Source organism: Rattus rattus, chromosome 9 (assembly GCF_011064425.1).
Source record: "Rattus rattus isolate New Zealand chromosome 9, Rrattus_CSIRO_v1, whole genome shotgun sequence".
Lineage (NCBI taxonomy): Eukaryota > Metazoa > Chordata > Mammalia > Rodentia > Muridae > Rattus > Rattus rattus.
In genome coordinates, this window is record NC_046162.1 from 48,023,678 (window position 1) to 48,050,993 (window position 27,316).

The following is a 27,316-nucleotide window of genomic DNA, read 5'->3' on the forward strand; positions in this document are numbered from 1 at the left end:
GATCCCTAACCCTTAGCTGGCTTTTGAGTGTAACGATACCGTATTCACACATTCATTCGGGAAAGAGTGGGCCTATGTCATAACATCACCTTACAATTCAGAACACAATGACTTTTTGCTGGGCTTTAAACCCTGTACTTAGGAGGCAGAGGCAGGCAGGTCTCTGTGAATTTGAGGGCAGCCTGATCTACATAATGAGTTTCAGGCTAACCAGGGCTACTTTGCCTGCTATAAATGGAGAAAAAAACTCTTATGCATCTTTCATATCTCAGGCTGCCCTCCAACTCACTATGTAACTGAGGATCACTGTGAATTTCTGCTCTTCCTACCTCCCTCTCCTGAGTGCTGGGAATTCTGAAGTATCTCATCCAATGCGGCCCTGGGGATTGAACCCACGACGGTCTTGGCTAGGTAAGTACTCTACCAACTGAACCACACCCCCAGCCCAACTGTATAATTTCTATGAGTTTTATGGAGATGTATATCACGTATCATATAACTTAGCCATTTAAAATGTCCAACCCAAAGTCAGGCAGGTCTGGAGAAACAAGACCTTTGGTTCCCCAGGGAGGGCAAGGTCAGCCTGGGAGAGAGAGGGGTGAAGAACAAGTGAGTAGTAAGGGGTCAGCCAGTGAGAGGGGTGGAGGGGTGGAGAACAAGTGAGTAGTAAGGAAGCAAGCTCAGGATAGAGCATTAGCCTAGAGTGCACAAAGCCCAGGAACAACAGGTTCAATCCCCAGTAAAACACACGCACGCACGCACATGCACACATGCACTCACACCAACATATACCCACTCACTTCAGTATATTTCAGTATGCTCAAAATCAGCTACTCATGACCACAGTCAAGTTTTGAACATTTTCAACACTCCCAAAAGAATTCGAATACCCATTGGTTTTTACTTCCTGTTCAACAATCACTCCACCGCCCCCCCTCCCCAAGGCGATCATCAAACATCAATCTACTTTCTGTCTCTCCAGACCTTTCTGTCTTCATCAGACAGTTCATAGAAATGGAATCAAGGCATGGGCCCCTTTTAAATGGCTGCTCTCACTTATAATATGTGCAAGGTTCATCTGCAGCTAGCAAATTTCACAACTTCATTTCCCCTGAGGCCAAGTAATAACACTGTATTTACCCACCAATCAGCTGGTGGACATATGTATTACTTCTGACTACCACGAACAATGCTGTTATGAATATTCATATGCGTGGTTGTGTGTGGACATGTGTTTTTAGTTCTCTTGTGCTTATATCTAGGATTAGAACTGCTAGGTCCTGTGGAAACTCTATTTTTAATATTTTGAGGGATTACCAGACTATTTTCCAGGATGACTGTGCCATTGAACGCTCCCACCAGCTCTAGCTTCTCCTTTCCTTATCAATACCTGATATTTGTCTTCCCAGTAATAGAGTATAATTGTTCATTGCAATTTTGGTTTGCAGCTTTCTGATCATGTTGGCTTTTTTTTTTTCTGGGAGAGGTTTTTTTTGTGTAGCCCTGGCTGTCTTAGTCTTCACTCTGTAGACCAGGCTGGCCTGGAACTCAGAGAGATCCACCTGCCTCTGCCTCAGGAGTGCTGGAGTTAAAGGCGTGTGCCAAGAGTCCCCAGCCATACCCATGTTTTCTTCTATGAGTTTTGCCGTCTTAGCTCTGTCATTTGAGTCTTTCGAGTGTTTTGAAATAAGCTTTGTGTGTGGTGTGTGTGTCAGGGACCCAGCTTCAATGCTTTGCATACGATATCCAGTGATACCAGCTCTATTGGTGGAAAAGGCAGTTAATTCCCCTTTCAAATGGTCTTGGCACTTGTGTCTACTAAGTAAGTAAGTAAGTAAATAAATAAATAAATAAATAAATAAATAAGTAAATAAATAAATAAGTAGCGGTACAGTGAGATTTAAATGTTGACTCTCTGCCTTGTCCCTCTCATCTGTCACCCTAGGCCATGACCTCAGTGTCTTGGCTGCTGTAGTGTTCCTCAGAGTCCTGGAACCAGAGAATGTGAGTCTTCCCACCTTTCACCTTCCCCCAGGGTATTTTACCTGTTCTGAGTCCCTGTACTGTTTCCCTCACAGGCACCTTGGTTGCCCAGGGTGGATAAAATTAGCTGCATTTTTTTTCCTATTACATTTCCACTTGGTCCCTGCTGGTGTATGGAGAATTACTGAAATTGTATGTTTGTTTTGAATACAGCCCCTTTACTGAATTCCCTTATTGGTTCTAAATCTCTTCCAACCCATTAGTTGTGGCTTCTTAGGTAGACAATCACGTACATACATATATACATACGTACGTACATACATACATACATACATACATACACATAATTTGTTCATCATGATAAGCTTGACTTTCCCTTCCCAACTTTATCCCTGCTTTCTTCTCCCATTATTTTTCCTCATTCACAGTGACAATGATCCTTGTTTTCATAAGGATGCTTTTATTATTAAAGGCCATATCTCCTCTTCATCCCTCCTCCTCATTAGGCAGCATGCCGCAGTTTGACGGAGACAAATACCATTTATCACCAGAGTCACCTTGTATTTCTAGTCACTGAGTTCTCATCAGGGGACATCCCATCAGGGTAATTATATTGCTGGGTCTCCTGAGTCCTATTCACATGACGAACAGCATTAATAAACTTTACATTGATTCTCCCTTTTATAAACTAATTGTCTCCCCTCCAGTGGGAACAAATGAGCTCACATTAGCAGAAATAGCTCAGCGATCAGAGGCACATGGTCCCACCTGTATAATATAGAACAGATGTCACCGGCCGAGTGCCGGCGTGTCCTATCCAGTTGGCTTATAAGGAAGGGGTTTTAAAATACTGTTTTGAATTAGTCGCCAGCATTGAAAGATTAGGGAATTTCAGATAAGAATTCCCATTTCCTTTTTTGTCTTTAAATCTCTTAAGATCTGGCCATTCTGGTTCCTGCCTTTGCACATGGCCACAGCAGGCTGAGGCTGAGCCCCAGGGGCCCTCTTGAGAGGTCTCTTCATTTACCTCATTAGCATTCTCTCTGCACCCTATTGTCTCCCTATCCAATTGTTTGCCAGACACCAGGGTTAAGGGTCAGTTACCCGTTTTTTTGTGTTTGTGCAATTGCTTTTCTTATAATGGAATTAGGTAAAAGTGAAATATTTCTTGTAATGATGTCTCTAGAAAATGTAGGGGAAATAAAAGGGGCCAAGAGGGCTCTGGTGAATCAGGAGGAAGAGGGCAGCATACTCAGTGGTGGATGCGAAGAGCGTCCCTAGAGGGTTAACACGCAGTGGGTGTCTGTTGAAAGAATTTGATGTAAAAAGTGCCACCAGAAAATAAAACATTATAAGAAGAATACTTAAAAGCTGTATTGATGTGAGAACACACACGCATGCGTGCACACACACACACACACACACACACACACAGGGCACACACAACACACACGGCACACATGCACACATGCACACACGCACATTTCCACAAACCTCATCTGAGGAGGCTTTAAAGTATAAACCAGGCTGTTATGAAATGTCATGATGTGTTAAGGAAAACCCATCTCCCAAGTCTGTCCTTGAGTTTGACCTGCCTGGCTCGCAGAGATGTTATGCTTCTAATCTCCGCTTGAGTCTTCTTGGTTATTTCTGAGGAGTTTCCCAGCAGTGACGGTGCTGGGGTCAGTCTCTCTGGGTAGACCAGAGTACAAGGCATTGAAATTTCAAAACTACACTTTACTCTCTTCTCTAAGAGGCCAAAACTGGGGCCTGTTCCTCCCCAGACATCTTAGACTCTTGCCCTGTGGTGCCTCAGCTCTCAGGGGCCCTAACAGAAACATCTTTTGTTTTTTCCTGCCCTTGAAATCTTTCCCCATAAAGTTCAGATATCAACCTATGAAGCTGACCTGGGGCAAGAGTCACACCCATGGAGAAAGCAACAACCAGGGGTCGATTTAGGGAGAGATAGCGACGATGCAGTTTGTCTCCTCATCTACCAGTTCCTCAAAGTCCAATCTTGAGTTTTAAAATGGCGACGCACTGGTCAGACCCTGAGCCTCCCCTCATCTCATACCCAGGGCCAACCATAAACCCGTCCTTGCAAATCCTCAACTCAACCTGGCGAGTGTGCTCAGAGCGGCTCCTGTGTCCCTAGTCCACTTGATTTTGCTGTTTGTTTTTGACAGAGCCTCACTAGCTGGCCTACAGAGACAGACCTGCTTGCTGCCGCATCCTGGGTGCTGGCATTCAAGGTGGGTGCCTCCCGGTACTCTTAGGACATCTTCTTAAGCTCATCCAGGATGGCAGCGTTCCCTAAAGCTTACTTGACGTGTCTTTTTGGATTTATTTATTTTATTTTATGTGAGAAGAGCGTGTGCCTGCCTGTGTTATTACCTCGTTTGCGGTTCGATGCCTGAGGAGGTCAGAAGCAGGTGTCAGATCCCCTGGACCTGGAGTTAGCGATGGTTGTCAGCTGCCACTGTGTGGGGGCTGAGACCTGAACTTGGGCTCTCAGCAAAGACCCAAGGACTGCTCTTAGCCATCTCTCCAGCCACAACAAACACTGCCTTGGCACAGCACGTTACTCTCTTTTCCCTGTTTTTAAAAATTGAAACAAGGTGTCGTGAGCCCAGGCTGGCCTCAGACTCATGTATAGGAGAATGACTTTGAACTTCTGACCCTCCTGTGTCCATCTCTCGAGTGCCAGGATCACAGGTGTGCACTGCGCCTGGCTTGTGTGGTGCCAAGGATCAAACCCAGGCCTTTGTGCATGCCAGGCAAGTACTTTACCCATGGAGTTACAGCCCCTGCCCCACATTGTTCTAATTTAAGGCTGGATACAACTTACAACTGCTTTGTTATTTGAGATTTTGTGCCTTTATCATTCTCATCTGCCGTTCACCATGTTTTAGTATCAGGTTAAAATGAGAACTCTTTAAGTAGTTTTTTTTTTTTTTTAAGATCTGCAAATTTTTATTATTTTTTTTAAATGTTGGCTTACATTTAGAAATAATCTGGACTGGTTAAAAGAAAGTTGTAAATACATAGTCTCTGTAAAGCTTTGCGCAACTCTCCCAAATATTAGTATTGAACAAGAAATTAGAATTGAAATTAGAACTGGGGACTGGAGAGATGGCTCAGTGGTTAAAAGCACTGGCTGCTCTTCCCTGGTTCATTTCCCAGCACCCCCATATTAAAAAAAAAACCCTTGGTAACTCAAATTCTAGGGCATCTGACTCTCTCTTCTGGTCTCTCATGAGACCTTCCTCAGGCCTGGGAGGGCACTGTGTTTATGTGGTACACAGACAGATGTGCATGCAGACAAAATACCCACACGTAAGAAATAAAAATAAACCTTCAAAATTTTACGATTAGTATAAATACAGTAGCATTTTTTTTTTTTGAGACTGGATCTTGCAGTGTAGTTTAGGGTGGCCTTGAATGCATTACCTTCCTGCCTTTAGCCTGTCCAGTATTGGGATTGCTGGAATGCACCAACATGGCCAGTTTGATGTTATAAGTAGGATTTTGCCACTGGTTTCACTAAACATCCTTCTGTTGGTCCAGGACTCAGTCTTGAGCCTCTTTTTACGCTTAAGTATTGTGTGACAATGGCCCCCCAATCTTTATGTGCCTCAAGCTTGAAACTGGCATTTTGTAGAATGACTCTCGGTTTGGGTTAGTCTGATTTTCCCCCCCATGATTCGATGGAGGCACAGCATTTTAGGCAGGCAAATCTCAGAAATGACGCACCTTTCTCGGTCCCTTGAGTCATGTCACTCCGTATGATGTCATCAATTTTGTTCGGTTGACATAGGGTGTGTCTGCCTGGTTTCTCCACTGCTAAGTTTCTGTTTTCTCTTTGTGACTCTTGTAGATCTGATGGGAAGTTACTCAGCAAAGCAAATAGTTCATTTTCCTTAGTCCCTTCAGGCTGAAATATCACAAACACCACACACGAAGTGGCTGGAGGTCAGCAAGCATTCTTCATGCTTCTGGAGCCGGGGAGGCCTAAGACAGAAAGCGTTGGCAGACTCTGCACCTGGTGTGGGCCTGTTCTCCACAGATGGCTCTTCTGTGTGTTCTCACAGGGGCAAAGTGACAAAGTCTCAGTGGGTCCCTCGAGGGAGGAGCAAGATGGCTGAACCCTATTATCCTCATGTCGGCGATTAGGGTTTGTAAAAGGAACCCGATACAGCACCATTTGTCACCATTTGCGGGCCTGCTGCATTTACTTTTTATTTTTAAAGATTTTAGTTTCTATTTCATTTTATGTATATAGGTATTTTGCCTATGTATACATACGTCTGTGTACCGCATCTATGCCCGGTAGCCAAGGAGGCCAGAGAGAACATCGGATCCCCTAGGATTGGAGTTACAGTTGGTTGTGAGTCACTATGTGGGTGCTGGGAATTGAACCAGGGTCCTCAAGAAGAGTAACAAGTGCTTTAACTGCAAAGCCATCTTTCCAGCCTCCTGGCCCCCTGATGATATTTGCCTGTTGGCAATTCCTTTTTAAATTTTTTGTGTGTACATGTGAGTGCATGTGTGTGTGAGTGCATGTGTGTGTGACTGCATGTGTGTGACTACATGTGTGTATGTGAGTACATGTGTGTGTATGTGAGTACATGTGTGTGTATGTGAGTGTGTGTGTATGTGAGTACATGTGTGTGTGTGAGTGCATGCATGTGTGATGTGTATATATGGGTACAGGCCCATATGTACCATGGCACATGCTTATGGAAGTCAAAAGACAACTTTCCAGAGTCTGTTCTCTTCCATCATGGGTTCTGGAGACAGAGCTCAGGTGGTCAGGCTTGTGAGGTGATCTCCTTTACCCAGTGAGCCCTCTTTTCAACCTCTGCTGATAACTAATCTTTCCTTCCTTCCTTCCTTCCTTTTTGTTTGCTTGTTTTGTTTTGCTTTATTTATTTATTTATTTATTTATTTATTTATTTATTTATTTATTTTTACATAGGGGCTGTCTGTGTAGCCCTGACTGTCCTGGAACTCACTGTGTAGAACAGGCTGGTCTCAAACTCACAGAGACCCACCTACTTCTGCCTCCTGAGTTTAAATTAGAGACATGTGCCACCATACCCACCCTTGGTGATTTCTTTTTTTTTTTCTTCTTCTTCTTTTTTTCGGAGCTGGGGACCGAACCCAGGGCCTTGCGCTCGCTAGGCAAGCGCTCTACCGCTGAGCTAAATCCCCAACCCCTGGTGATTTCTTAATAATTTTGTCTATGACCCTTATATTCTCCCAGACACTGTAAACGCAAACGCGAAATGCTCTATTTTTCCCACCATCTTTTTCTTTGGAAGTACAGTCTAGAGGATCCCGGCTGTTCTCATTTTCAGAGAATTCAAGTCAGACTCTCTTGAGTGCCCCTCCAGGTTGTCTTCTGTGTCCCAGCTCCTCTGGGATCAGTTTTTTCTCAGGAATGAATGGCAGCTGAAGTGATTTGTTGACTGGCTATGAGTACAGACTGAATAACTGAGGCGAGGCAATCTAAAGAGAAATCAGAGTGTGGAAGGACAAGGAGGGATGGAAAACCCGGGGGAGACTGCCTCACGTTCTGGGTGCTGAGGTGTGGTTTATCATGAGCAGAACCTTTGGCTTTAAGGAAAGCTCGCTGAGAGTTTGGGTGGGAGCTGGCTGTCTAGGCTTCCTGGGTTGGAAGCGTTGTCCTCTGGTGCTAAGAGCCGGAGCCTGTAGGGAAGCAGAGAGATCCTAGGGTGTCTCTGCGCTGACGACTGAGGCAGAGGTGCAGCGGCACCAGAATCACAGGGTTTCCACTCAAGAGAGAAGTTTAGGCTACCATGAATGGGATGGAGAGATGGACCTGGGTGCTCTGGGAGAAAAGAAGCAGCCTCATGCAAAAATGTAATGTCCACCGCTAAAGGGAAGATGAAGAAAAAGCAGCCAGAAACAGAGGTCTGAGGTGAACAGTCTTCAGGGACCAGGGGGGTTTCCTCAGAAAGGTAGCAACAGTAAGGCACGTGAACTGGCATGCTGGATCTGGCATTCAAGGTTTTCCTGGCGACCTTTTTCTAGAACATTGTGGAATAAATATAAAACGAGGAAGTCAAAACAGGGCAGGGTGCTCTTTGAAGACATCAGGCAACCAAGGGAAGCGGAGCTATTTACACATAGCCTTGTTCGTAAGAGAAAACAACAGAGCCATACGGTGATTGGAATGCGACCAGGTGCCACCAAGTGCCAGAGGCACCCGTGGGTCTTGCCAGCTGCATTGGCGGGGGGGGTGGGGTGGGGTGGGGTGGGTGTTGTGTTTCTGGTAGCTGTCATTTTAATTTCTGTCCAGAAGATGCCAGGTGCTCTTGAGGTCTGGCTGGTGGTCAGCCCTGCAGGGACAACAACCCATCCCCGTGTTGAAGGGAGGACAATTTCAAACTCAACATCTGGGCCACAGCTGCTAATAAGAAAGAGAGTGTGCCATTGGAGGGCAGCATCGCTGGGTTTCTGAGGTTCTGAGCTTCCTGGGGTTTTAGCTTTCTTCTTCCTTCAGTTTTGGAAGCAGCAAGAATGCAGAAGAAGTCAAACATTCCATGACGTCTCTAGCACATTCCTGGACTGTTAAACGTGCTCCTCTATCCTCTCCATCCCGCACACTGTCAATCTTGTCTGTTTCTTTGCAGTGGAGCCTGCTTCCTCCATCCCCCTCCTCCAAATGTCAACACTTTTGTGAACAAAGTGGAGACCCATGGTGGGCATTAAGCCCCTTCCCCACCTAGTTCCAACTTCTGTGCCAGCCCAAAGGGTACTTTCTGTTTCTGTCTATTTGGGGAAGTCACTTTTTCTTGGTATTTAGGGAGTCAGGAAAAGAAAAACCATTGAGTTTTAACATTAGCTTTCAGGTAGGGCTGTGGCTTTTGACCAAAAGTAACGTATGACCTTGTGGTCGTTTCTGGACCTACTCCTGGGAAGGTGGAACCCAGCTGAAGTGATGGGAGATTCTGTACGATGAAGAGGTGGTGGCTTGTGGGATCGGAGGCTGCGGAAGCAGTGCTGGAAGTTTGGACTGGTTGGAATTTTCTACTAAGGTCCCTGTAGATGGAATAGAGGAGTCAGGGGGCTCCTCATCACAGCAGGGTGTGCAGTCCTTTTAAGGGTTAAGAGCACCCGAAAAATAGAAGTAGTAGGAGGAAGTGGGGCGCTGGGTCTCAATGTGAGAAGGAAGCAGCTCATCGAAGCTTCCTCTTTCTTCTCCTTCCCCGAAGCCCCCACCCACCTCTCCTGCGCAGACAAAACGCTCTTCCGCCCCCCGGAACCTAATCTTTCTCTTGGGGAGCTGTGATGCTCCGTACTGGTACACAAGCCAAAGTTTGTAGTTCTCAGGAGCAGATGGGGTCCCAGCGCAGGGCAACTGCTTTGAGTCCTGACCCCTACCTAGAGCTGGATGTTCCGGCTTGACACGGTCGGGCCACCAGAGGGCGAGAGAGCTCGGCTAGGCGGCTAGCCCTGCCCAGACCCCGCCCCCAGGCCCCGCCCCCAGGCCCCGCCCCCCAGGGTGTTGCGACCAGGCAGATGCTGGGACTTGCTGCCCGGCACCAGCCACTGAACGGTGGTCGGGGACTCACCCCAACTGCTGAGAGTCGCCGCAGGAGAGGGGCTCAGCGCCCGGCGCCCGGCGGAGACTGCAGGTGTGTAGCTGGGCAGCCAGGGGGTGCTGAGGACACGTATGAGAGCTCGAAGCACAGCCAGAGCAGGTTGGGACCATCCTAGAGCAGAGCAATGTGCCCTAACTGCAGCCGGTTGGCTGGACAGTTGGCGATCTCCTAGTTCCACAGTTAAGGTCCACCTAAGGGACCTTGGCCCACAAACCCACGGGACAAACCCAGAGGCAGAAGGAGCGTCCCAGAGCTGTTCATCAAGATTTAAGTAGTTATGCGGCTAAGTGTGTGCGCAGCCTCCTCCTGGGTTACAGGCCACCCTGTGCTTTGGAGTAAAGGAACCTGCCTTTCTCTGGCTCTGAACTCTCTGAGGGAACGTGGACCAACCGGAGTCGTTTGGCATCAGGACCCGGGCGTTATCCTCCACCGAGCCTCAGGCTGCCTAAAGTTAGTGACCCTCAGACACTGCTGCTGTTCTAGGGAATTGCGCTCCCAGCGCTATGTTTACGCGCTGGAGACACGCGAGTATGAGCGTGTGAATGTATACACGTGTGTGCACGGTAGCGCTGGCGGGATGGCCCCTCCGAGGGTGGTGGTAGTAAATATGCGAGAAGTTCAGGACAGTAGGGGGAAGGAGGCTGTTCAGAGGGAAAAGGAAGGCGAGATGAAAGCAGCAGGATGTGGTATGAAGTGAGTTAAGCCTCCTGCTGAGAGGAGGCAACCGGAGGGCTAAAAGCAGGCCAACTCACCTGAAGGCCTTTTCTGAATGGCGGTCCACTTTGCTTTGGGCTTTGCTTTGCCTCGGGGAGGTCGGGTTCCCAGAGCAGAGCTGTGCTCCTGTAATACCTGTTCCGAATCTCTGGGAACCAGTTGAACCGTACATCTTTCCAAGGTGAAGCAAAGTTTACACAGTGTCCTTAAGCCCCAATGGGGGAACTCGCTTGGTAAGGTGGAGGTTGCTTAGGAACCGTGTGTAAGATGAAACAGAGACAAGAGTTCCAGCCAGGTTCTGGCGTATGGCATCCTTCCGACTGCCTGGGTAACCTTATTTGTAACACTGGCTGTCTATGTCTGATCTACAGTGTCGTGTCAGAAATGCAAGGACACGATGCAATGAGAGCTACACAGTAGAACCTCCACTGTGAGCTATGTATACGTGTGTATGGAGCCTGGGGTTTGAGCGCAGAGGAACAGCAATGCATACTACATGTGAGGATGTAGCCTCGATCTGGAGATGTGCATGTGGCCCACACTTCACTGCTATATATCATCGCCATTTAAGACATCTGTTATTTAGTGCGTGGCTGTGGATGAGAGCCTGCATGCGCGTGCTTGCCTTGGTACATGTAGAGGTCAGAGGGCAGCTTGACGGAGTCTGTCCTCTCCGACTCTGTGAGTCCCAGGGAATAAACTCAGGTTGTCAAACATGGTAGGAAGCCATCTCACCTGCTCGGTTTAGTCTTTTCTGAGACAGTCTCAGCCTGTGCCCCAGGCTGGCCTCCACCTCAGTATGTAGCTAAGGCTGGCCTTGAGCTCCAAGTGCTGAGGATACAGGCAGTGTCCCTGTGAAAAGTCCCACTTTTCTACTCAGAGTGTAGCAATGTCGAAGTTAGCGTATTACAATTATAATTAGCCCCCATGTTTCTTTCTTGTCAATACACAAAATGACGACGCGTCTTTACAGCTGAAGGCATCGTACAGCTTGTTAAATCCAGGGTATATTTACAGATTAGGGGCAATGTTTTAGAGGTACATGGGCACACACTGAATCGTGTCAGTCTTCTATTCTTCATGTGTTTAAAAAAATGGAACTTCATAAGTACTGACATCTTGTGGTGTCTAGGTTTTTTGTTTGTTTGTTTTGGTTTTTTTTTTTTTGGTGTTATTGTTGATTTTTGTTTTGCCTTTTGAGACAGTCTCACTGTGTATCCCCTAGCTGACCTGAAACTCACTGTGTAGACCAGGCTGACCTTGAACTCACAGACTCCTTCTTACAAGTGCTTTTTTGAATTGCTTTCTTGGGATTAAAGGCATGCACCTCCACACCCGGTCCTATGGGATCTAGGTTTAAAGACTTTGCCTGCTTTGTTAAGTGGAACACATCGAATCTGATTTAGTAGCTTCCCCAGAATGTGATCAGATAGTTCGAACCCACCCTTCTCCTTTGGATCTTGGGCCTGCTTCTGATACGTTTCCCTCCATCTTTTTCATCTTCTACATGACTTCTCCCCCTTTGGTTACACTTTTGTGGTGCATTGGACACCATGCTAAGTGCTTCATGCCTTTTTTCTTTTTAAGAAGGATTTATTTTTATTTATATGGGCACGCTGTCGCTGTCTTCAGACACACCAGAAGAGGGCATCAGATCTCATTACAGATGGTCGTGAGCCACCATGCAGTTGCTGGGAATTGAACTCAGGACCTCTGGAAGGAGTCAGTGCTCTAACCACTGAGCCACCTCTCCAGCCGGCTTCATGCTCTTTTATCTTGATATCCACACTCTGAGGTAGCTGTGGCTACCACTCCCACTTTACAGAAAAGGAAATGGGGTGCTGAAGCCACTCAGTCAGAAAGCGCCAGACCTGGGATGACTCTAGCGCCTGTTCTTTCTTGACCAGAGGAGAGAAGGCTCCAGTGGTGGGCTGTGGTTTTGCTTCTAGTCTGGCTGGCAGGAAGCTTTTGGACAATTGGGATTCTATGGTTCTGGGTGATGAAGGCATAGATATCACATGGGGGTGATAAACCAGAAAGTAGGTAACTTTTGTAGCTCAGAGCATGAGGGTCCTAACTCTCATTTGGGCCCCAGATTCTGGCCAGTAGAGCTTGGCCTCCCCGGCCTCCTGCATCCTGTTGCTATAGTGAATCTCCCTCCTGCCCCCAGCCTAGGTCCACCCTCCTGCTTTCTCTTGTGAGGCTCAGGAAGTCCTCAGCTTTGAACACACTGCTTCATCTCCTCAGACCGCTCGTCCCTTCCTCTACCTGCGGAGTGAACTGGAAATTCCTCCTTGGGTGAAGGATCTAAGCTCCATCTGCCAGAGTCTTCCCCAACCTCTGCTCTCACCTGGTAACACTAAGCTACCATCTCTCTGTGGTCTCCCAGCACAGCACTGACTGCCCTGGCCCATGGGAAATTATCAGGGACAGACACAGCTATGACCTGTTTGTGATCAGCACGGCATCAAGCTGTCACCACAAGTCTCCCTAGGATCTCACAGACAAGAAGCCCTCAATGCACCACACCAGTAGAAGCTGCTTAGAGGCTGGAGAGTGTTGGGGTACAGAGTGGGGCCCCCAGAGACTGTTGTGCTTTCCATTTTCATGTCCTCTGGAGTCTTGTTGTTGTGTTGACCTAGGCAAATGAGCATTGTGGTTTCATGGGGGTGTGGGCGGGGCTGGGATGTGAAGATTGAAGATGGATTCTAGCCTATGAGTCTTGCTTGCTTCTACCTCACTCCTCCACTCCTAGCCACACAGCCTTGATTACAATCAGATGCCTCTCCGAGTGGTATTTCCCCTGACTCTATGGCAGCAGTGTGGCCTTTGATCAGGCCTAACCTTCCATAGCAGTTTCTTATGGAGAATGTTCAGCGTACAGTCAGGGTCCAGGCTCAGAAGACATGGGAAGGCAAACACGGTCCCTGCTCTCAAGGAGATGTGGTCTAGTGGTTCAGGACACGTGGCACAGACATCATCTAGTTATATGTGTGAGAAACGCATGATGCCGTGGGGGGTTACAGGAAGGGAGTTTGGGGTTGAGGGTTACGCCATAGTTTACTTGAGACTTGAGAGATATGAAATAAAAGAAAATAATACTCATGATAATAATACAATGGACATTTGGCAGATGCTTATGGCTTTGTGGATATCTTCTCTCATGAGTTTGTCCCCCAATAACTTGGGGTATACAAGGGGTTTCCGTCTTCTGAGATGAGATGTTACAACCAATAGTAATGACTTGGTTCCATTTCTGATGTGGACCAAGGGCTCTTTTAATACTCTTCCTCCCTCTTCCCATATTCCAAAGTGCGTTTTGTAGACATCAAAGTCTTAAGTACTGTGGCAGTGGGGGAAGGCTTCCTCTTCTTCTCTGTTCTTTGCTGGAGAACACACCCATCTTAGAATCCTTCGTTGTCTCTTTTTTTGTTAGTAGCTCAGGGCATCTGTACCCATGGGAAATTCTACCCACTGAAGCTCTGCCTCTAGCTGGTGTCTCTTGGGCACCCTGTTCTGGCCACGTTCAGAAACCCAGCTCCTGATTCTCTGAATCATGTAATATGGTTCCTGGTCAGCTCCCAGATCCTTCTTCTCCATCTAACGCTGTCTTCCAAGAACCCCAACATCCACTCAGACATACGGTTGAATGTTTGTTCCTGTGTGGCTCTGTGGTGTGGGCTCTTGTCAGGCAAATCTTTTATACAACCACTTCCACCCAACCTGGTCGACGTGGCCAACCTCCTCTGGGGATTTTCTGCCTCAGTTAGGTCACGTCAGCCTCACCTACAGCTCTTCCAGAAGAGTTTCAAACGCTCTCTAGGTCAGCGGCTCTCAACCTTCTTAATGCTTTTAATTCAACATGCCTTTAATACAGTTCTTTACGTGGTACTGACCCCAGCCATAAAATTACTTACGTTGCTGCCTCACAACTAATTTCGCTGCTGTTACAAATCGCAGTTCTCTGATGGGCTTATGGTCTTAGGTGTCCCTGTGAAAGGCCCATTCAAGGGGTCTCAACCCACAGGTGGAGAAACAGTGCTCTAGGTAGTGGGTCCCTCTGCAACACTGAAGGAAGATCTAGTTAGTAAGCACACATGTATACATAAACAAACATACACACATATACACTGTCTCTTGTACATAAAACCCCAGGGTCTTCTTAGATTTCTCTAGTCCAACAAAGAGCCCAGTTTAGCAAACTGTGTTCCAGGAAACACAATCGTCTTTATGCAATGAGGAGAGGCAGCTGTTATTGGAGGCAAGCTGCATGTGGAGATGAGTAGTGAATACTTTAGAGGGCACCAGGGTCGGGGGGTACACCTTAGTGACTTTCTATCCAATGAGACTCTGAGCTGTGTGGTAGGGGACCGCTAAACTTCCTGAGCCCGCTGAACTCCGTGAGCATGTTTTCTGCATTTTATTTTTTAATGTGAAATCTCGCTATGTAGCTCAGACTGCCCTCTAACGTGCAGAGTACCGAGGACCTACTGAGTACTGGCATTACAGGCCTGCACCGCTATGTCCATCTACCATCTCCGGATTACTTGTGAAGAGTTGATTCCAACTTGACTCCAAGATAGCAGATGAGCATTGCCCTTGGGGAGGACACCCTGATAAGAAGCACTTTCACTCGGCTCCCCAGCCAGGGCACCATATTTATGACTAGGAATGGGTGACAGAGAAGTGGCCACTATCGAGTCTTTGCCAGTTATGTCTGCAAACCCCTGTGTTCCTGGAGACTGACTTGTTTTGGGACTTCCTTTCTTTGATGTGGCAGTGACACAATTGCGTTAATGTGTTTGAAAGTGTCTTCCTTCCCTTGCTCATTTACAAGGAATGTTAAAAGCATGACTGAATATTAAGGCCATCAAACACATTTTTTAACATATACTAGAAAATTCTCTCACCTTGGCATGGGATTATATGACACGTCATATTATTCACTTCCTCTCACTGAGCCTTCCTTGCATTTCTGGGACGAATTTAATTATTATTTTAAGTACAGAACTGGGTTTGTTCAGCGTGAGCCTCTTTAGCAGTTTTGCGTCTGTACTTAAGGTGCTAGCTTCCCATCCTTGTGGGACACCTGAGATAATCACCTGGTAAGGAGGAAAGGCTGACTTGGGTTCCATGTTTTGGAATTTTCAGTCTATAATGGATTGGCTTCACTGCCTTGAGCCTGTGGTGAAGAAATGGGTCATGGTTGAAACATATGATAGAATCAAACTGCTTACATTATGGCCGGGAAGGGAAGCGGGGCAGGGAAGGGGCAGGGGGGAAGAAGGGAAGGAGGAAAAGAGGAGGAGGGAAGGAGGGAGGGAGGGGAAGAGGGAAAGAAGAAGGGAGGAAAGGAGTAGGAGAGAGATAGACACAGAGTACACTCTGGGGTCTTGCAGTCCCCTATGTAACTATAATCCAAAGACCTAACAACCTCTCATTAGCATGCACCCCACCCCCAGCTTCTTAAAGGTTCCATTAACCCCTAATCTAAATAGCACTGAACTAGAGACCAAGCATTTAGCATATACATATCTTTAGGAACGTCTAAGATTCAAATTACCCCAAGCAAGTTGGCCCTCACTGCTCTCCTTAATTTCTTTTTTTTTTTTTTCTTTTTCTTTTTTCTTTTTTTCAGAGCTGGGGACCGAACCCAGGGCCTTGCGCTTGCTTAGGCAAGCGCTCTCTACCACTGAGCTAAATCCCCAACCCCTCTCCTTAATTTCTAGTGCTGGCTTTGAAGGTGAACTTAGAGGCAATTCATCTCTTGCACCCTGGGGTGACTTGCAGAGCAACGTCCCTTGACAGTCAGCTGCTCTGATGCTGTGGTCCCCTGTTCCTGAATCCCTGGCATCTCACTGTGATCGTCTCTCCTCTGCTTTTCAGTTCTCTTAGCTGCACACCTAGAATCCCCAGCCACCCATAGCTAATACTGGAGTCATCTCTGGTTCTTGACTCTGACGGCCAGCCTCTGCGTCTTCAGCTTAAGCAAAAGTCATTTCCACAGAGAGCCAGGCAGATTCCTCTGAGTGAAATTCAGCTCTCCCAGCCACCTTCAGAGGAATGCTGACTGACAGCCCGTGTTATGCCCAGAGAAAGGTGACCAATGGTGGGTGTGAGGACTTGATGTAAAAATTATTTTAAAAATTATTTTCTCTAAGCAGAAAAGATGAGAGGGGTGCCACCTGTCTTCGGATGTCTGAAGGGCAGCTTCCTTTGAAAAAGGTAAACAGGACAGGAAAGGAGTCAGTGAGAGAAAAGGAACAGGAAATAGAATTCAGCTTACTTCAAGGAAGATCTTAGAGAAAGTCAGAGCAGATTGCATTTTGACAGTCATTTCCTGGAAGTGTTCTGGGAAAATGCCTGCTGCTCCTACAGCCATGGTAGCTGTGAGAGAGGGTGTGAGATAACCCTGCTCTTTTCTATTGGGTGATCGTGTCTGACTCTGTACAGGATTACTCTGTCTGTGAGCGGTGGTGCATGCCTATAAGAAAATTGCTAGGAGTTTGAGGCCAGCCTAAGCTCCCTAGCAAGAATGCCTCATTCTTTTTTTCAAGATGATTGTTCTGAAAGTTGAAAAAGTAAGTCTGGTGGATTTGAGAGAACAAATCCTAGAGCCCGGCAGCTACCTCAAAAGTCCCACATCTGCTTCACGGTGAGTTCCTCCTCGCTGTTTCAAAAAGCATCAGTGCCCATGGCGACCCCCACTCGAGACCTAGATCTTTCTCACATCCTAAGCTCGGGAGTGGGACTCTGCTTGGGGTCCTCTGTTCTTCGCTTCCTCTGACACACTCGGTCCTGCTAAGTCTTCTGGGTAGAACCCATCATACTCTCTTAGCCGGCCACACGCTCTCCATGGTGAGCCGGGAGTGACTGGCCTCTGGAATCTGTGGCTTTCGAGCCAATATTTCGTAAGCCTCTGAAATTTGCCTTTGTTTCTATACTGACATTTTGGGAGATTCGTTTTGAGAGAACTGGATGCTCAGAGCCATGTGTATGTTTGGGGGAGTATATCGCTGTGGTGTGACACTCAGGTCACTAGAGGAACCAGAAGATGCGACGGTCAATCTTTGTACATAGTGTTCTCATGTCCTCGAGCCCAGTGACTCCTGGACCAGTTGACACCAGGATTCTGACCTGGAAGTTTCTAGGCTTCTCTCTGGATGAGACCTTGTGGGAAACTGATGGTACAGCTCTGATCCTAAAGCTGGACAGTTCCCTCAAAAGTGACTCTAACTTGTGACCCTCCTGGCATTGCAAGCATGTACCACTGGGTCTCCTTCTTGGAAGTTTCTACAGAAGTCCGAGTCCATCTGCTGTTGGCTGGAGCTCTCCCCTTCCCACTCATGCCTCTAGTCAACCTGTCCTATTCTGTCCTTGGTCCCCTCCCTCCCTGGACGCGCTTGTCTTTCTCATTCCAGTCCTTGTTCCTAAGGACGTGCTGACTGCTTTCCCTTGGACTTGCTGTTTTACTGTAAACACGCATCTGGAACCTAACACACTTCCTCTGAGGACTTCCCCATTGCTGTCTCTTCTCCAACTCCAGCTCTGAAGCCTTGGTGTCCTCTCTGACAAACGATGTCTCCCCTTCTCCACTCTGTCCTGCTGTGATGATGCTCCCTAACACCACGACTCTTTTGTCTCTGACCTCCCCCATCCTTTCCTCTGATGGTCACTGAATTTTCATCACTGTGCACCCGTGGAGGACTTCTGTCACAGTCTCTTCCTTTCTCTACCAGGAGCCATGGAAGTGAGCTCCATCACTACAACCAGAACTTCTGATGGTATCCCACTTTGGAGAAAACCTAATGTCCTGGGCGTTCCTTAAGATACAGTACAAGTGACACTGTGTTCTTTATGAATTCTCGTCTTTTCAAATTCCACACCCCCTCCCCGCAAGACCTAAGGTGTTCTTGCCCCTCAGCCTTTCCTGGTAAAGAATGTTTTCCAGCCTTTTTTTCATTCCCGAGTCCCCAGTGCTTTGGGAGAAGCGGTACTTGGCCGTGTTCTGTCAGTGGTGGCTGAGACGGACAGCCCCATGAAGCAGCCAGCACAGGGAGACCTGAGACTCAGCCGTGAGGGCTGACTGGTAGGCTGAACCGCCCATATTTGACCTCTCTTGGGGGTTTCACTGCAACTCCCTTAGGGGCCATGCCTTCTAAGCATCTCACTGGCTTCCTGGGGGCTCTGACAGGTTCAGATACCTGTGTCTGTGCTTTCTGGAAACAGGACAAAGTAGATGTCCTCTGGTGCCATTTCAGGCCCCCGCTCTGGCAAAAGGCCTGTGCTGATTCTTCTGAGGATCCTCTTGCAGTCACATCAGCAGAGGGTGGGTGGGATGGGGAAGTCCTGAGGAACCTCTCCCCAACCCCTAACAAGCCCCAGTCTGTGAAGCTTGGGTATAGGAGGCTGGGGAAGTATCTGTTTGCAACACAGTATTTACAAGGCCTAGGGCCTTCCTGTCCCACCTACCAAGTAGGCTGTGGGGCAACTGGGAGCAGTGCTTTCAGGAGGAGTCAGACAAGAAGTGGTTGGGGGGACTTTGGGGGGTTTCTTCAGACATCTCTGGGGGTGCCTGGTCTACCTAGCCTAGGACAGGTTAAGAGAGATAGAGAATACGTGTGTTTCAATGGGGAGTTATAAAGGACTATGACAATTTTACATACTGCCTGTTTTAGAGGGCAAAACCTGAAAGCGTTTTTCACAGATGTAGCCCTGTAGAGTGATGGCAATCCTTTAGAACACCAGCAAAAGCGAGCCTTTGTCTCTGATTCCAGGGGACCATGGATCGGCATAAGGAGGAGGTTCTCATCAACTTTTGCTTCCTTATTCTCTCCCTCTCCCTTCCCTCCTCCTCACATTTCTTCCCTCCCTGCTTCTTCTCTCTGTTTCTTGTTCTTTTTTTCCTTCATTCTTTCTGTATGTGGTATGTGCATGTAGACTGTTTGTATTTGTGCCCACGCGTGTCTGCTCGTATGTGCCTGTTCACATGCTGTTGGAGTCCAAAGGTCAATGCCCAATGTCTTCCTCTGTTAGTCTATTGCTCTCCGCCTTACTTTCTTTAAGCTAGGAGCCTGAACTTCAGCAGCGCAGCAAGAGTAGCTGACCCGTGTGCTGCAGACATCCTCCTGTCTCTGCTTCCCCAGAGCTGGGATTCCACACTGTTGAACCCAGTCTCTTTACGTGGGTCCCAGGGATCCAAACTGTGGTCATTGTGTGTGTGTGACCAACACGTCACAGACTAAGCAGGTGGCTTTCTTTTTCTGAAGGGGAGCTGTGCTTTGGAGAGGGAGGAGGGCTGTCTCTGGAAAGGGAAAAAACCCAGCAGACAAAACCCCTCTTTCTCATTTGGGGTCCACCTAGGTGGAGAGTGCTGCCTCCACACCTGTTTCTGTGGCCTGAGGAGTCCGTTACAGTCTTCTGGTCTCCTCATAGGCCACAGCAAGTTCTGGGGCACCCAGCCATTTACCTGGATTCCTTGCTGGATCTGCAAGAACATGAGCTTATGTGTCCAGAGTCCCCTCACCGGCCCCAGATATGAGTATCTGGAAAGATCTTGGAAGGTTCTTTAGGTCTTCTTGGCCAAGGGGATAGGAATGCCCCCCATGTTTCTCTGAAGCGAGAGACCCAAACCACAACTCAATTTTAAAGATACGAGGCTGTTTTTCGAAGTGTGTTATTTCTCTGAACCCACCAGAGAAAGGATGGAATATATGAGCCACCCCACCCGGCTTCAGGGCTGAGGCGTGAAAACCTTATGACAGTGATGGGCTGGACTGTGGGTTACAATGTGAGAACGTTTGCTATGAACAGTATAGGTAGGGGGAGCAGTGATAAGGGTGTGGCTTTAAAGGGCCTGTTAATAAAAATATCCGGTCACTGGCTGTGATGACACATACCTGTGAACCCAGTACTTGAGAATCTGAGGCAGGAGGATTACCATGAGTTTTAGATGTGTCAAAAAACAACCTCCTTGAGAGAGAGACAGAGGCTGCCCTGAAGACACTGGGAAAGATGAAAATCGGAGTCAAAGCAGCCTGCAGATGCAAAAAAAACCCCAAAAAACCAAAAAACCAAACCAACCAAGCAAAAACCACAACAACAACAACAACAACAAAACCCCACAGTTCTGACCTGTGAGGCTAAGCCCAGGGCCAAACGTGAACTATTTAGAGTTTCATCAAAAGTTACTGAGCCAGACGAGCAGGATGGTGGGGACATGGAGGAGCTGACAGACAAAACCCTCAATGGACAACTCATTGATGCATAAAATAAGGACACCTCATAGGCATCACCAACTACCATTCTTCCTCTCATGTCCCACTTTTCCCCAAGGCTCCGAGCAGCCCTCGGAGATGGATGTAGCTGGCATTGAATACCTTTGATAGGCCAAGGCTAAATTCTACTGTCAGCAGGCTCCTCTGGGGGGATGCGGAAGGACTTGGTGGGGGTCATCATTGCATGATGACCATCGTTCCATAGACCATGGGTCTAGAGCTCAGCCTCTCTTTCTCATGCTCCTCTCAAAGACAGGGATTGCCTTGCCCAGGGGTTTGAGCTCCTAAGATCGGCTCAGAAGATAAAGATGGGGGGCATCAGTTTCACTGAAGCATTTGCTGCCTCAGAGGGAGGAAAAGTCATTGTGAAATGTTATTTATTCTGTGGTGCCTTCTTATTGGTCAGTTGCAGACGGTCTCTACTCCGTTACTGAAACAGGAACTTTCTACAGAGAATTGCTTTAGTACTGCCTGGCCAACTCTGTAAGTGCCCAGGAGCAGTTGGCCTGAAAATCCTAGAGTCCCTTTCATTACACAGCCTACAGAACAGGTGACACACAGGCAGCAAACCACCTAGAAAGTTCCCACCACCTTTCTGGAGGTCTTTATGAGGTGGCCTCCTACAAGGGAATTTTGGGTACACAGTATGGGCTTCGTTTAAGGTCACTCCATAATCATACACTACAAATTTGGGAAAGTCCACTGTTTGCATCAATATTACACAGTAACAGATAAGCAAAACCATTCCGTTTTCTGACTCAGCATGGACCTTTTCTGACCTTAACGCATTCTCATTTATTGTATAGGAAGAGACCCAAGCTGCTAGTGGCTTAAACGAGCCAGGGGTTCATTTCCTTCTCAGGTAACAGCCACGTATAAGTGAGCCACATGTTAGAGACAGTCTCTCAGGTCAGAAACCAAGCTTCCTTCTATCTTATGCCTCTTTCTTTTCTCTGCATGTAGCTTTCCTCCCATGGCCTATGATGGCTGCTTTGGTAGTGCAATTACATCTTCCATTGGGCCATCAAGAGGAGGGCAGGGGAAGGTAGGGTGCGAACCTTTTAGCAGTGTGCTTTGGAAATCACATCCGTCAGTGTCTGCTCACACTCCAATGGGCACACAAGAGCAGCTGGGAAACGTAAGCCAAAGTTTCTGAAAGTTACTGTCAGAGAAGAGAGGAATGTGGCTAAGAAGGGTGAATAGAGTCTCAGTCATACTGGAAACCTGAGTAAACCCCCACTGACACATACACTTTATTACCCTTGCCACAGAATAAACATCTCGAGAGCCCGTTGAAAACTTTGAATAAAAAATGGCATGCGGGCCAGGGAGATGGCTCAGTGGGTAAGGCCCTAGCTGCATAAGCATGAGAAATTGAGTTCGAATCCCCAGAATCTGTGAAAAGCCAGGTGCACCAGTAATCCCAGCGCCCCTACAGCTAAATGGGAGGTGAAACCTAAGAGCTCAGGGGCTTATCCTGGTGTAGAGAGAAAAAGCCCTGTCTCAAATAAGGCAGAAGGTGAGGACAAACACCCGAGGTTATCTTATGATCTTCATACATGTGCTATGGCATATTCATGTGTGCACTTACCCACAAGCATGCTCACTTACATCCACAGCACACATACACACATAAAAATATGGCATGTTGTATCAAAAGATAGAATCTTCTCAAATGTCCATAGATAATGTCTGTGTACAGTGGACTAGTCTTCAGCCTTAAAAAGGGCTACAATTCTAACACTCACTACAACATGGATGGGCCTTGAAGACACGCTAAATATAAGCCAAGCACAAAGGAACGAATACTGTTTGCTTCCATTTATGTGAGCTAACTACAGCTCTCAATGCCAACGGGATGGAAAGGAGATTAAGAGATGGCCAGAGGCAGAGAGGAAGGGGAAACAGAGTTAGTGTGTCCTGTGTATGTTGTTCCATGCTGAAAGATAAAAGCACAGGTGATGAAGAGGAGGGATAGCTGCTCAGGAGATGAAAGCACTTCATGCCACTGAGCTGTACATCTTATGTACAAAACAATGTCACTTCATATCTCGTACGTTAGCACCATTTAAAAAGATGACGTTCCATAGGGGTCCATCAGCAGGGGTCTCTGGTGTTTTATGATGGATGTCCCTACAGATAAAAATGCTCAACACTTTCCGGCAAGTTTAGCGTGGAACTAAATCAGCCACCAGACAGATCTGTGGTTTGCTCGTGTCTGTTTACAGTGTCGCTGGATTGCTACAAGACTTGCTACAATTCAAAAGCATTACTTTTGTAGCATTTTGCTTTCTTTTGTTACCTGTTTTAAATCCACAAATCCTTCCCAGTCACTGGAGTTTCAGGATCCCCATCTAAGTGTTTATGAACTGCCTTATAGAGAATATTGCCTGTTAGCTGGTGGACTCGGGATTGGGTTTCTAGGATTCTACCTTTTCCCTCTGTCCCCGTTTTCTCTCTCTTCCTTTCTCTCACACATCTCTCATTTTCTCCAGGTTTAGTACTGGTTCCTTTTCTTTAAGTGGCTGAGATGAATTTATCCACACCTACAACCCAACATTTAGTATAAGCAGCAGGACCTGGATTAGGCTTCATGGTGGAGTGTTGGCTAAACATGTGAAAGGTTCTGGATTTCACCCTCACTACTTCAGATCATGTTGTCACCTCAGTCTATCTTCACCCTACGACTCCTGCTAACTTCTAATCCCAAGTCAAGGGTATTATTCACCAGGTCAAAATTCAGCAATATCTCTACATGGCCACTCCTCGGTTCTTGGCCTGTCATCAGAGACCATTCTTGGGGTCTACCATCCCAGCCCAGACAACCTCATCTAACGCGTTCAAGCCAGGCTTTTTAGCCCTTAAAGCAATGGTTCTCAAGCTTCCTAATGCTGTGACCTTTTACTACATTCCTCACGTGGTGGTGACCCGCCCCAACCATAACATTGTTTTTGTTGCTATTGCGTAACTGCCATTATGCTGCTGTTATGAATGGTAATATAAATAATTTTGGAGACAGATTTGCCAGGGGTGGGGGTGGTGGGGAGGTCAGAACCCACAGGTTGAGAACCACTGCTTTAAAGGCCCATGGCTAATGCTTCTTTTAGGGATGGTGCGGTCTCTCATCCCTCACCTTTCTACTCTCCACTCCTCATCACCTAGAACATCGCCTCCTTTCAGAACACTTTCTAGAAGCTACCCCTCTGCAGAATCTTGGCCAGTGAACATTCTCCTGCTTCCAGGTCCCTCTTATATCTGCGCTGTGGTAAACTCCACTGGGACACCTATTCTTTGGGTTCGTTTCTAATTTGAAAATCATTTTGGATGTTGTTATTGTTGTTGTTTTCTGTGCTTCCTCCTGGTGCACCGCCTTTTGCTGGGTCCTAAGCCTAGGACAGGTTGAGATGTAGCAGAGTCGCTGAGTGGTTTTCTGGGTGGAAGCTGCCCTATGCTTACATTCCCTTGGCAGCTGTGAGTGTTCTTGTTGCCTGCTTTAAGCCTCACAGACCCTGTGCTTTCCCTTCATTTAGCCATTTCTGGGTGTGTAGTGGTATCGAATTGAGGTTTTAATTTTCATTTCCTTTATGACTAACGAAATTGAGTGACTTGTATTTGGAGTCCAACTGGCTGTCTGCTTTCTTGTAGTATAGGCGCAAGTGTTTTGCCCATTTTTCTACAAGGTTGTCTCTCTCTCTCTCTCTCTCTCTCTCTCTCTCTCTCTCTCTCTCTCTGATTTTCGTTGTTGCTTCTATGACACTATGTGATAAGTACTCAGGGGCGGGGCTTCCCCCAACCATAAAAATTTGAGCTCTCAAAGCCTTGGAAGGTTCATCACGTCATAAGCCCCCACACACTTTTCCTATGGGTCCCCTTGAGGAAGCTGATAGCAGTGGAGGTCTGATTTCATGATAGCACCTCCGACTGCCAGGGGCGGACATCCCCTGCTTTGGACTTTGAGAACAGCCAGGCAGGCCCTCTGCAGGGTCCTCCATGTCCTTCTCAAGCCTTGCTTTTGCGACATGCCCACAGTGTAGCATGTACATTCTTGTTTGGGGTCCTTGGGTTCGTCTGCATTTAAGGCCCAGGAACTCCACTGGCCCCTTTACATTCTCTGCCTCCTCGACCCCCCATGACACCACATGCCTGCATGACATGGTTTTGGTTTTCAGTTTTCTTTCCTCTCAAGTCTCAGCCTCTTGGAAATCTGCTTCCTCAAAATCTGTGACTCATTTTCTGCACCGAGCATTGTCTTCGACGAAGACTGTAAGCTGTAAGGTGATGTGGCCATGTCCTCCCTGTTTGCCTCTCACTTCTGTTTTGTAAAGGTTTGCACTGTGGTCAGAATCAAAGACAGCAGTTCCCACCATTCTCTCTGAACTTCCAGGAGATGAGAGGAGCAGGAAGCATGAAAATTTAACTTTGGTTTAAAGGTCCAAGTTCATTCTTGTGTACCTTCTAATTCAACTTGAAGTCCTTGCCATCCCTAGACCACAGCTTTGACTTTATGACCCAGGGAAGAAGAGTAGTGTCTCAGTTCTAATGTGTTTCTACCTTTTTTGTCTTCCTTTGGACTTCTTTGGCATTTTACCCATTCAATCACCCATCTACCCATCCACCCACTCATCTATCCACCTATTCACTTACCCATCTATCCATCTATTCACTCATCCATCCGTCCATTCATCCATCCGTCCATCCATCCATCCACCCACCCACCCATCCATCCAATGTGCCAGGCACTGTTCTAAGAGTCCCTGGTGCTGGCATTCTTTTTTAAATCAAAGATTTGTTTAGTTTTGTTTTATAAATTCAAATGTTTACATGTATGTATGTATGTATGTATGTATGTATGTATGTATGTATGTATGTATGTATGTGTACCATGTGCCTAAAATGATCAAAGAGGCCAGAAGAGGGCATCAGATCCCCAGAAACTAGAGTTACCAACAGTCGTGAGCCTCCATGTAGGTGTGGAACTGTCCCTGGCAAGAACGGTCAGTGCTCCTAACCACTGAGCCATCTCCCCAGCCCCTGGTGCTTACATTCTTAAAACAAAACAAAACAAACCCTCCATTTTTAGATTATTTATCTCGTGTGTATGGCCATCTTCTTTGAATGAATATCTGTGCATCACAAGTGTGCCTGGTGTCCATGTAGATCAGGAAGAAGGCATCGGGAACTTTGGTTCCAGATGGTTGTGAGCTGCCTGGTGGGTGCTGGGAACTGAAGCCAGGTTCTCTGCAAGAACAGCAGGTGCTCTTAGTGGCTAAGCTGTCACTCTTCTACATAGGGGCTGCAAGGAGTGAACAATGGGAGGCCCGGGGGGGAAAATAACATGTGGCACACATCTTTGATCCCAGCACTTAGAGGCAGGCAGATCTCTGAGTTCAAGGCCAGCCTGGTCTACACAGTGAGTTGCAAGACAGCCAGGGGTACATTGTGAGACCCTGACTAAAAAACAAACAAACAAGTAGACAGACAGACAGACAATAGACAAAATGTGTAGTGTATGAGACTGGTTGGTGGAGATGTGGAATGAAGTACCAGAGACAGGATCTGCCAGGAGTCCTCATAGGCAGCATGATATAAAGACTAGAAAGAGGTGCAGGAGTGAGCCAGCAGGAACCCAGGAGAAGTGAAACGTCCTCCAGGCAGAGGAAACAGCAAGGGCACCAGAGGCAGGAGCATGCCTGGTGTGCTGATGAGATTGATCAGGTCTTCACAACGTGGTGACCTCCACATGGGCAAGGGCAGAGCTCAGCGTCTGAGAGGGACAGCGAGGATATTAGTCATCTTCGAGTCTACCACAGCCTCAGGCATTGTTCTTGTGGTTATATCTGCTAGGTAGGAAAGGGTTTTACCCGAGTGAGCGAGCGTAGGAGAGAGTCTCCAAGGGCTCTTCTCCCTCTGACTCGCTGCGATTGTTTTAGTTGCCTGGTACACAGCACCATGGCTTTCTGAGTTTCCTCATAAACCTTTCTGAACACATGGCACAGCAGCGTCTAGTAATACGGTCTAGTCTCTGACACAATGCCTGGTGTGTATGTCACACTGCCCCCAGAATGTAGTGCTGTAGGATGTCAGCCAGCTCCTTGATTCTGGGTGTGTCGGGAGTTAGACCTGGTATAGCAAGGTGGTATCTCTGAGTCAATGATGCGTTCAGCACTTGAAGCCCTGGCTGGGAAGATAGAAACATCTGGAAAACAGAACTGTGGATCCGAGTGCCTACAGATCCTTCTCTACGTTTCTTGGGCTCCCTCACATCAAGGCAAACTCTAGGTAGAAAAGTAGACAGTCACTGCCTTGTCGTTTATGACCCAGCCTTGGAAGCTACAGCAGTCTACTTCCATTGTAATTCACTGGTTGTCCCCGGTTTAAGGACAGAGAACTTAAAACCCACTTTTTGAGGAACTAGAGTCTAAGGGACTTTAGAGACACCATTATGGGCATCTTTGGGTACTATGATGTTACCATATACCTTCTGTTTTCTTGTTTTGTTTTGTTTTGATTTTGGAAACCAGGTCTTACTACATAGACAAGACCAGTCTGGAACTTGCTATGTAGCCCAGGCTGGCCTCAAACTCACCATCCTCGTACCTCAGCTCTCTAAGTCCTGGGCTTACAGTCATGCACCACCATTCCCACCTGTACACTCTGTTTTCCTATGGTGAGTTTTCAGGGACTTTTCTCTTTCCTCTGCTGCCAACAAGA

General features: G+C 47.3%; 1 protein-coding gene across 1 annotated transcript in view; it reads left to right on the plus strand.

The window, feature by feature from the left end:
- The first annotated feature begins 9,566 nt into the window (after positions 1-9,566).
- The window catches only part of Pik3r5 (phosphoinositide-3-kinase regulatory subunit 5), a 64,691-nt gene continuing 46,941 nt past the window's right edge, over positions 9,567-27,316 (plus strand). Inside the window, exon 1 of the mRNA XM_032912530.1 lies at positions 9,567-9,647. The gene's annotated coding sequence lies outside the window, so the exon portion shown is untranslated. The remainder of the gene's footprint in view (positions 9,648-27,316) is intronic.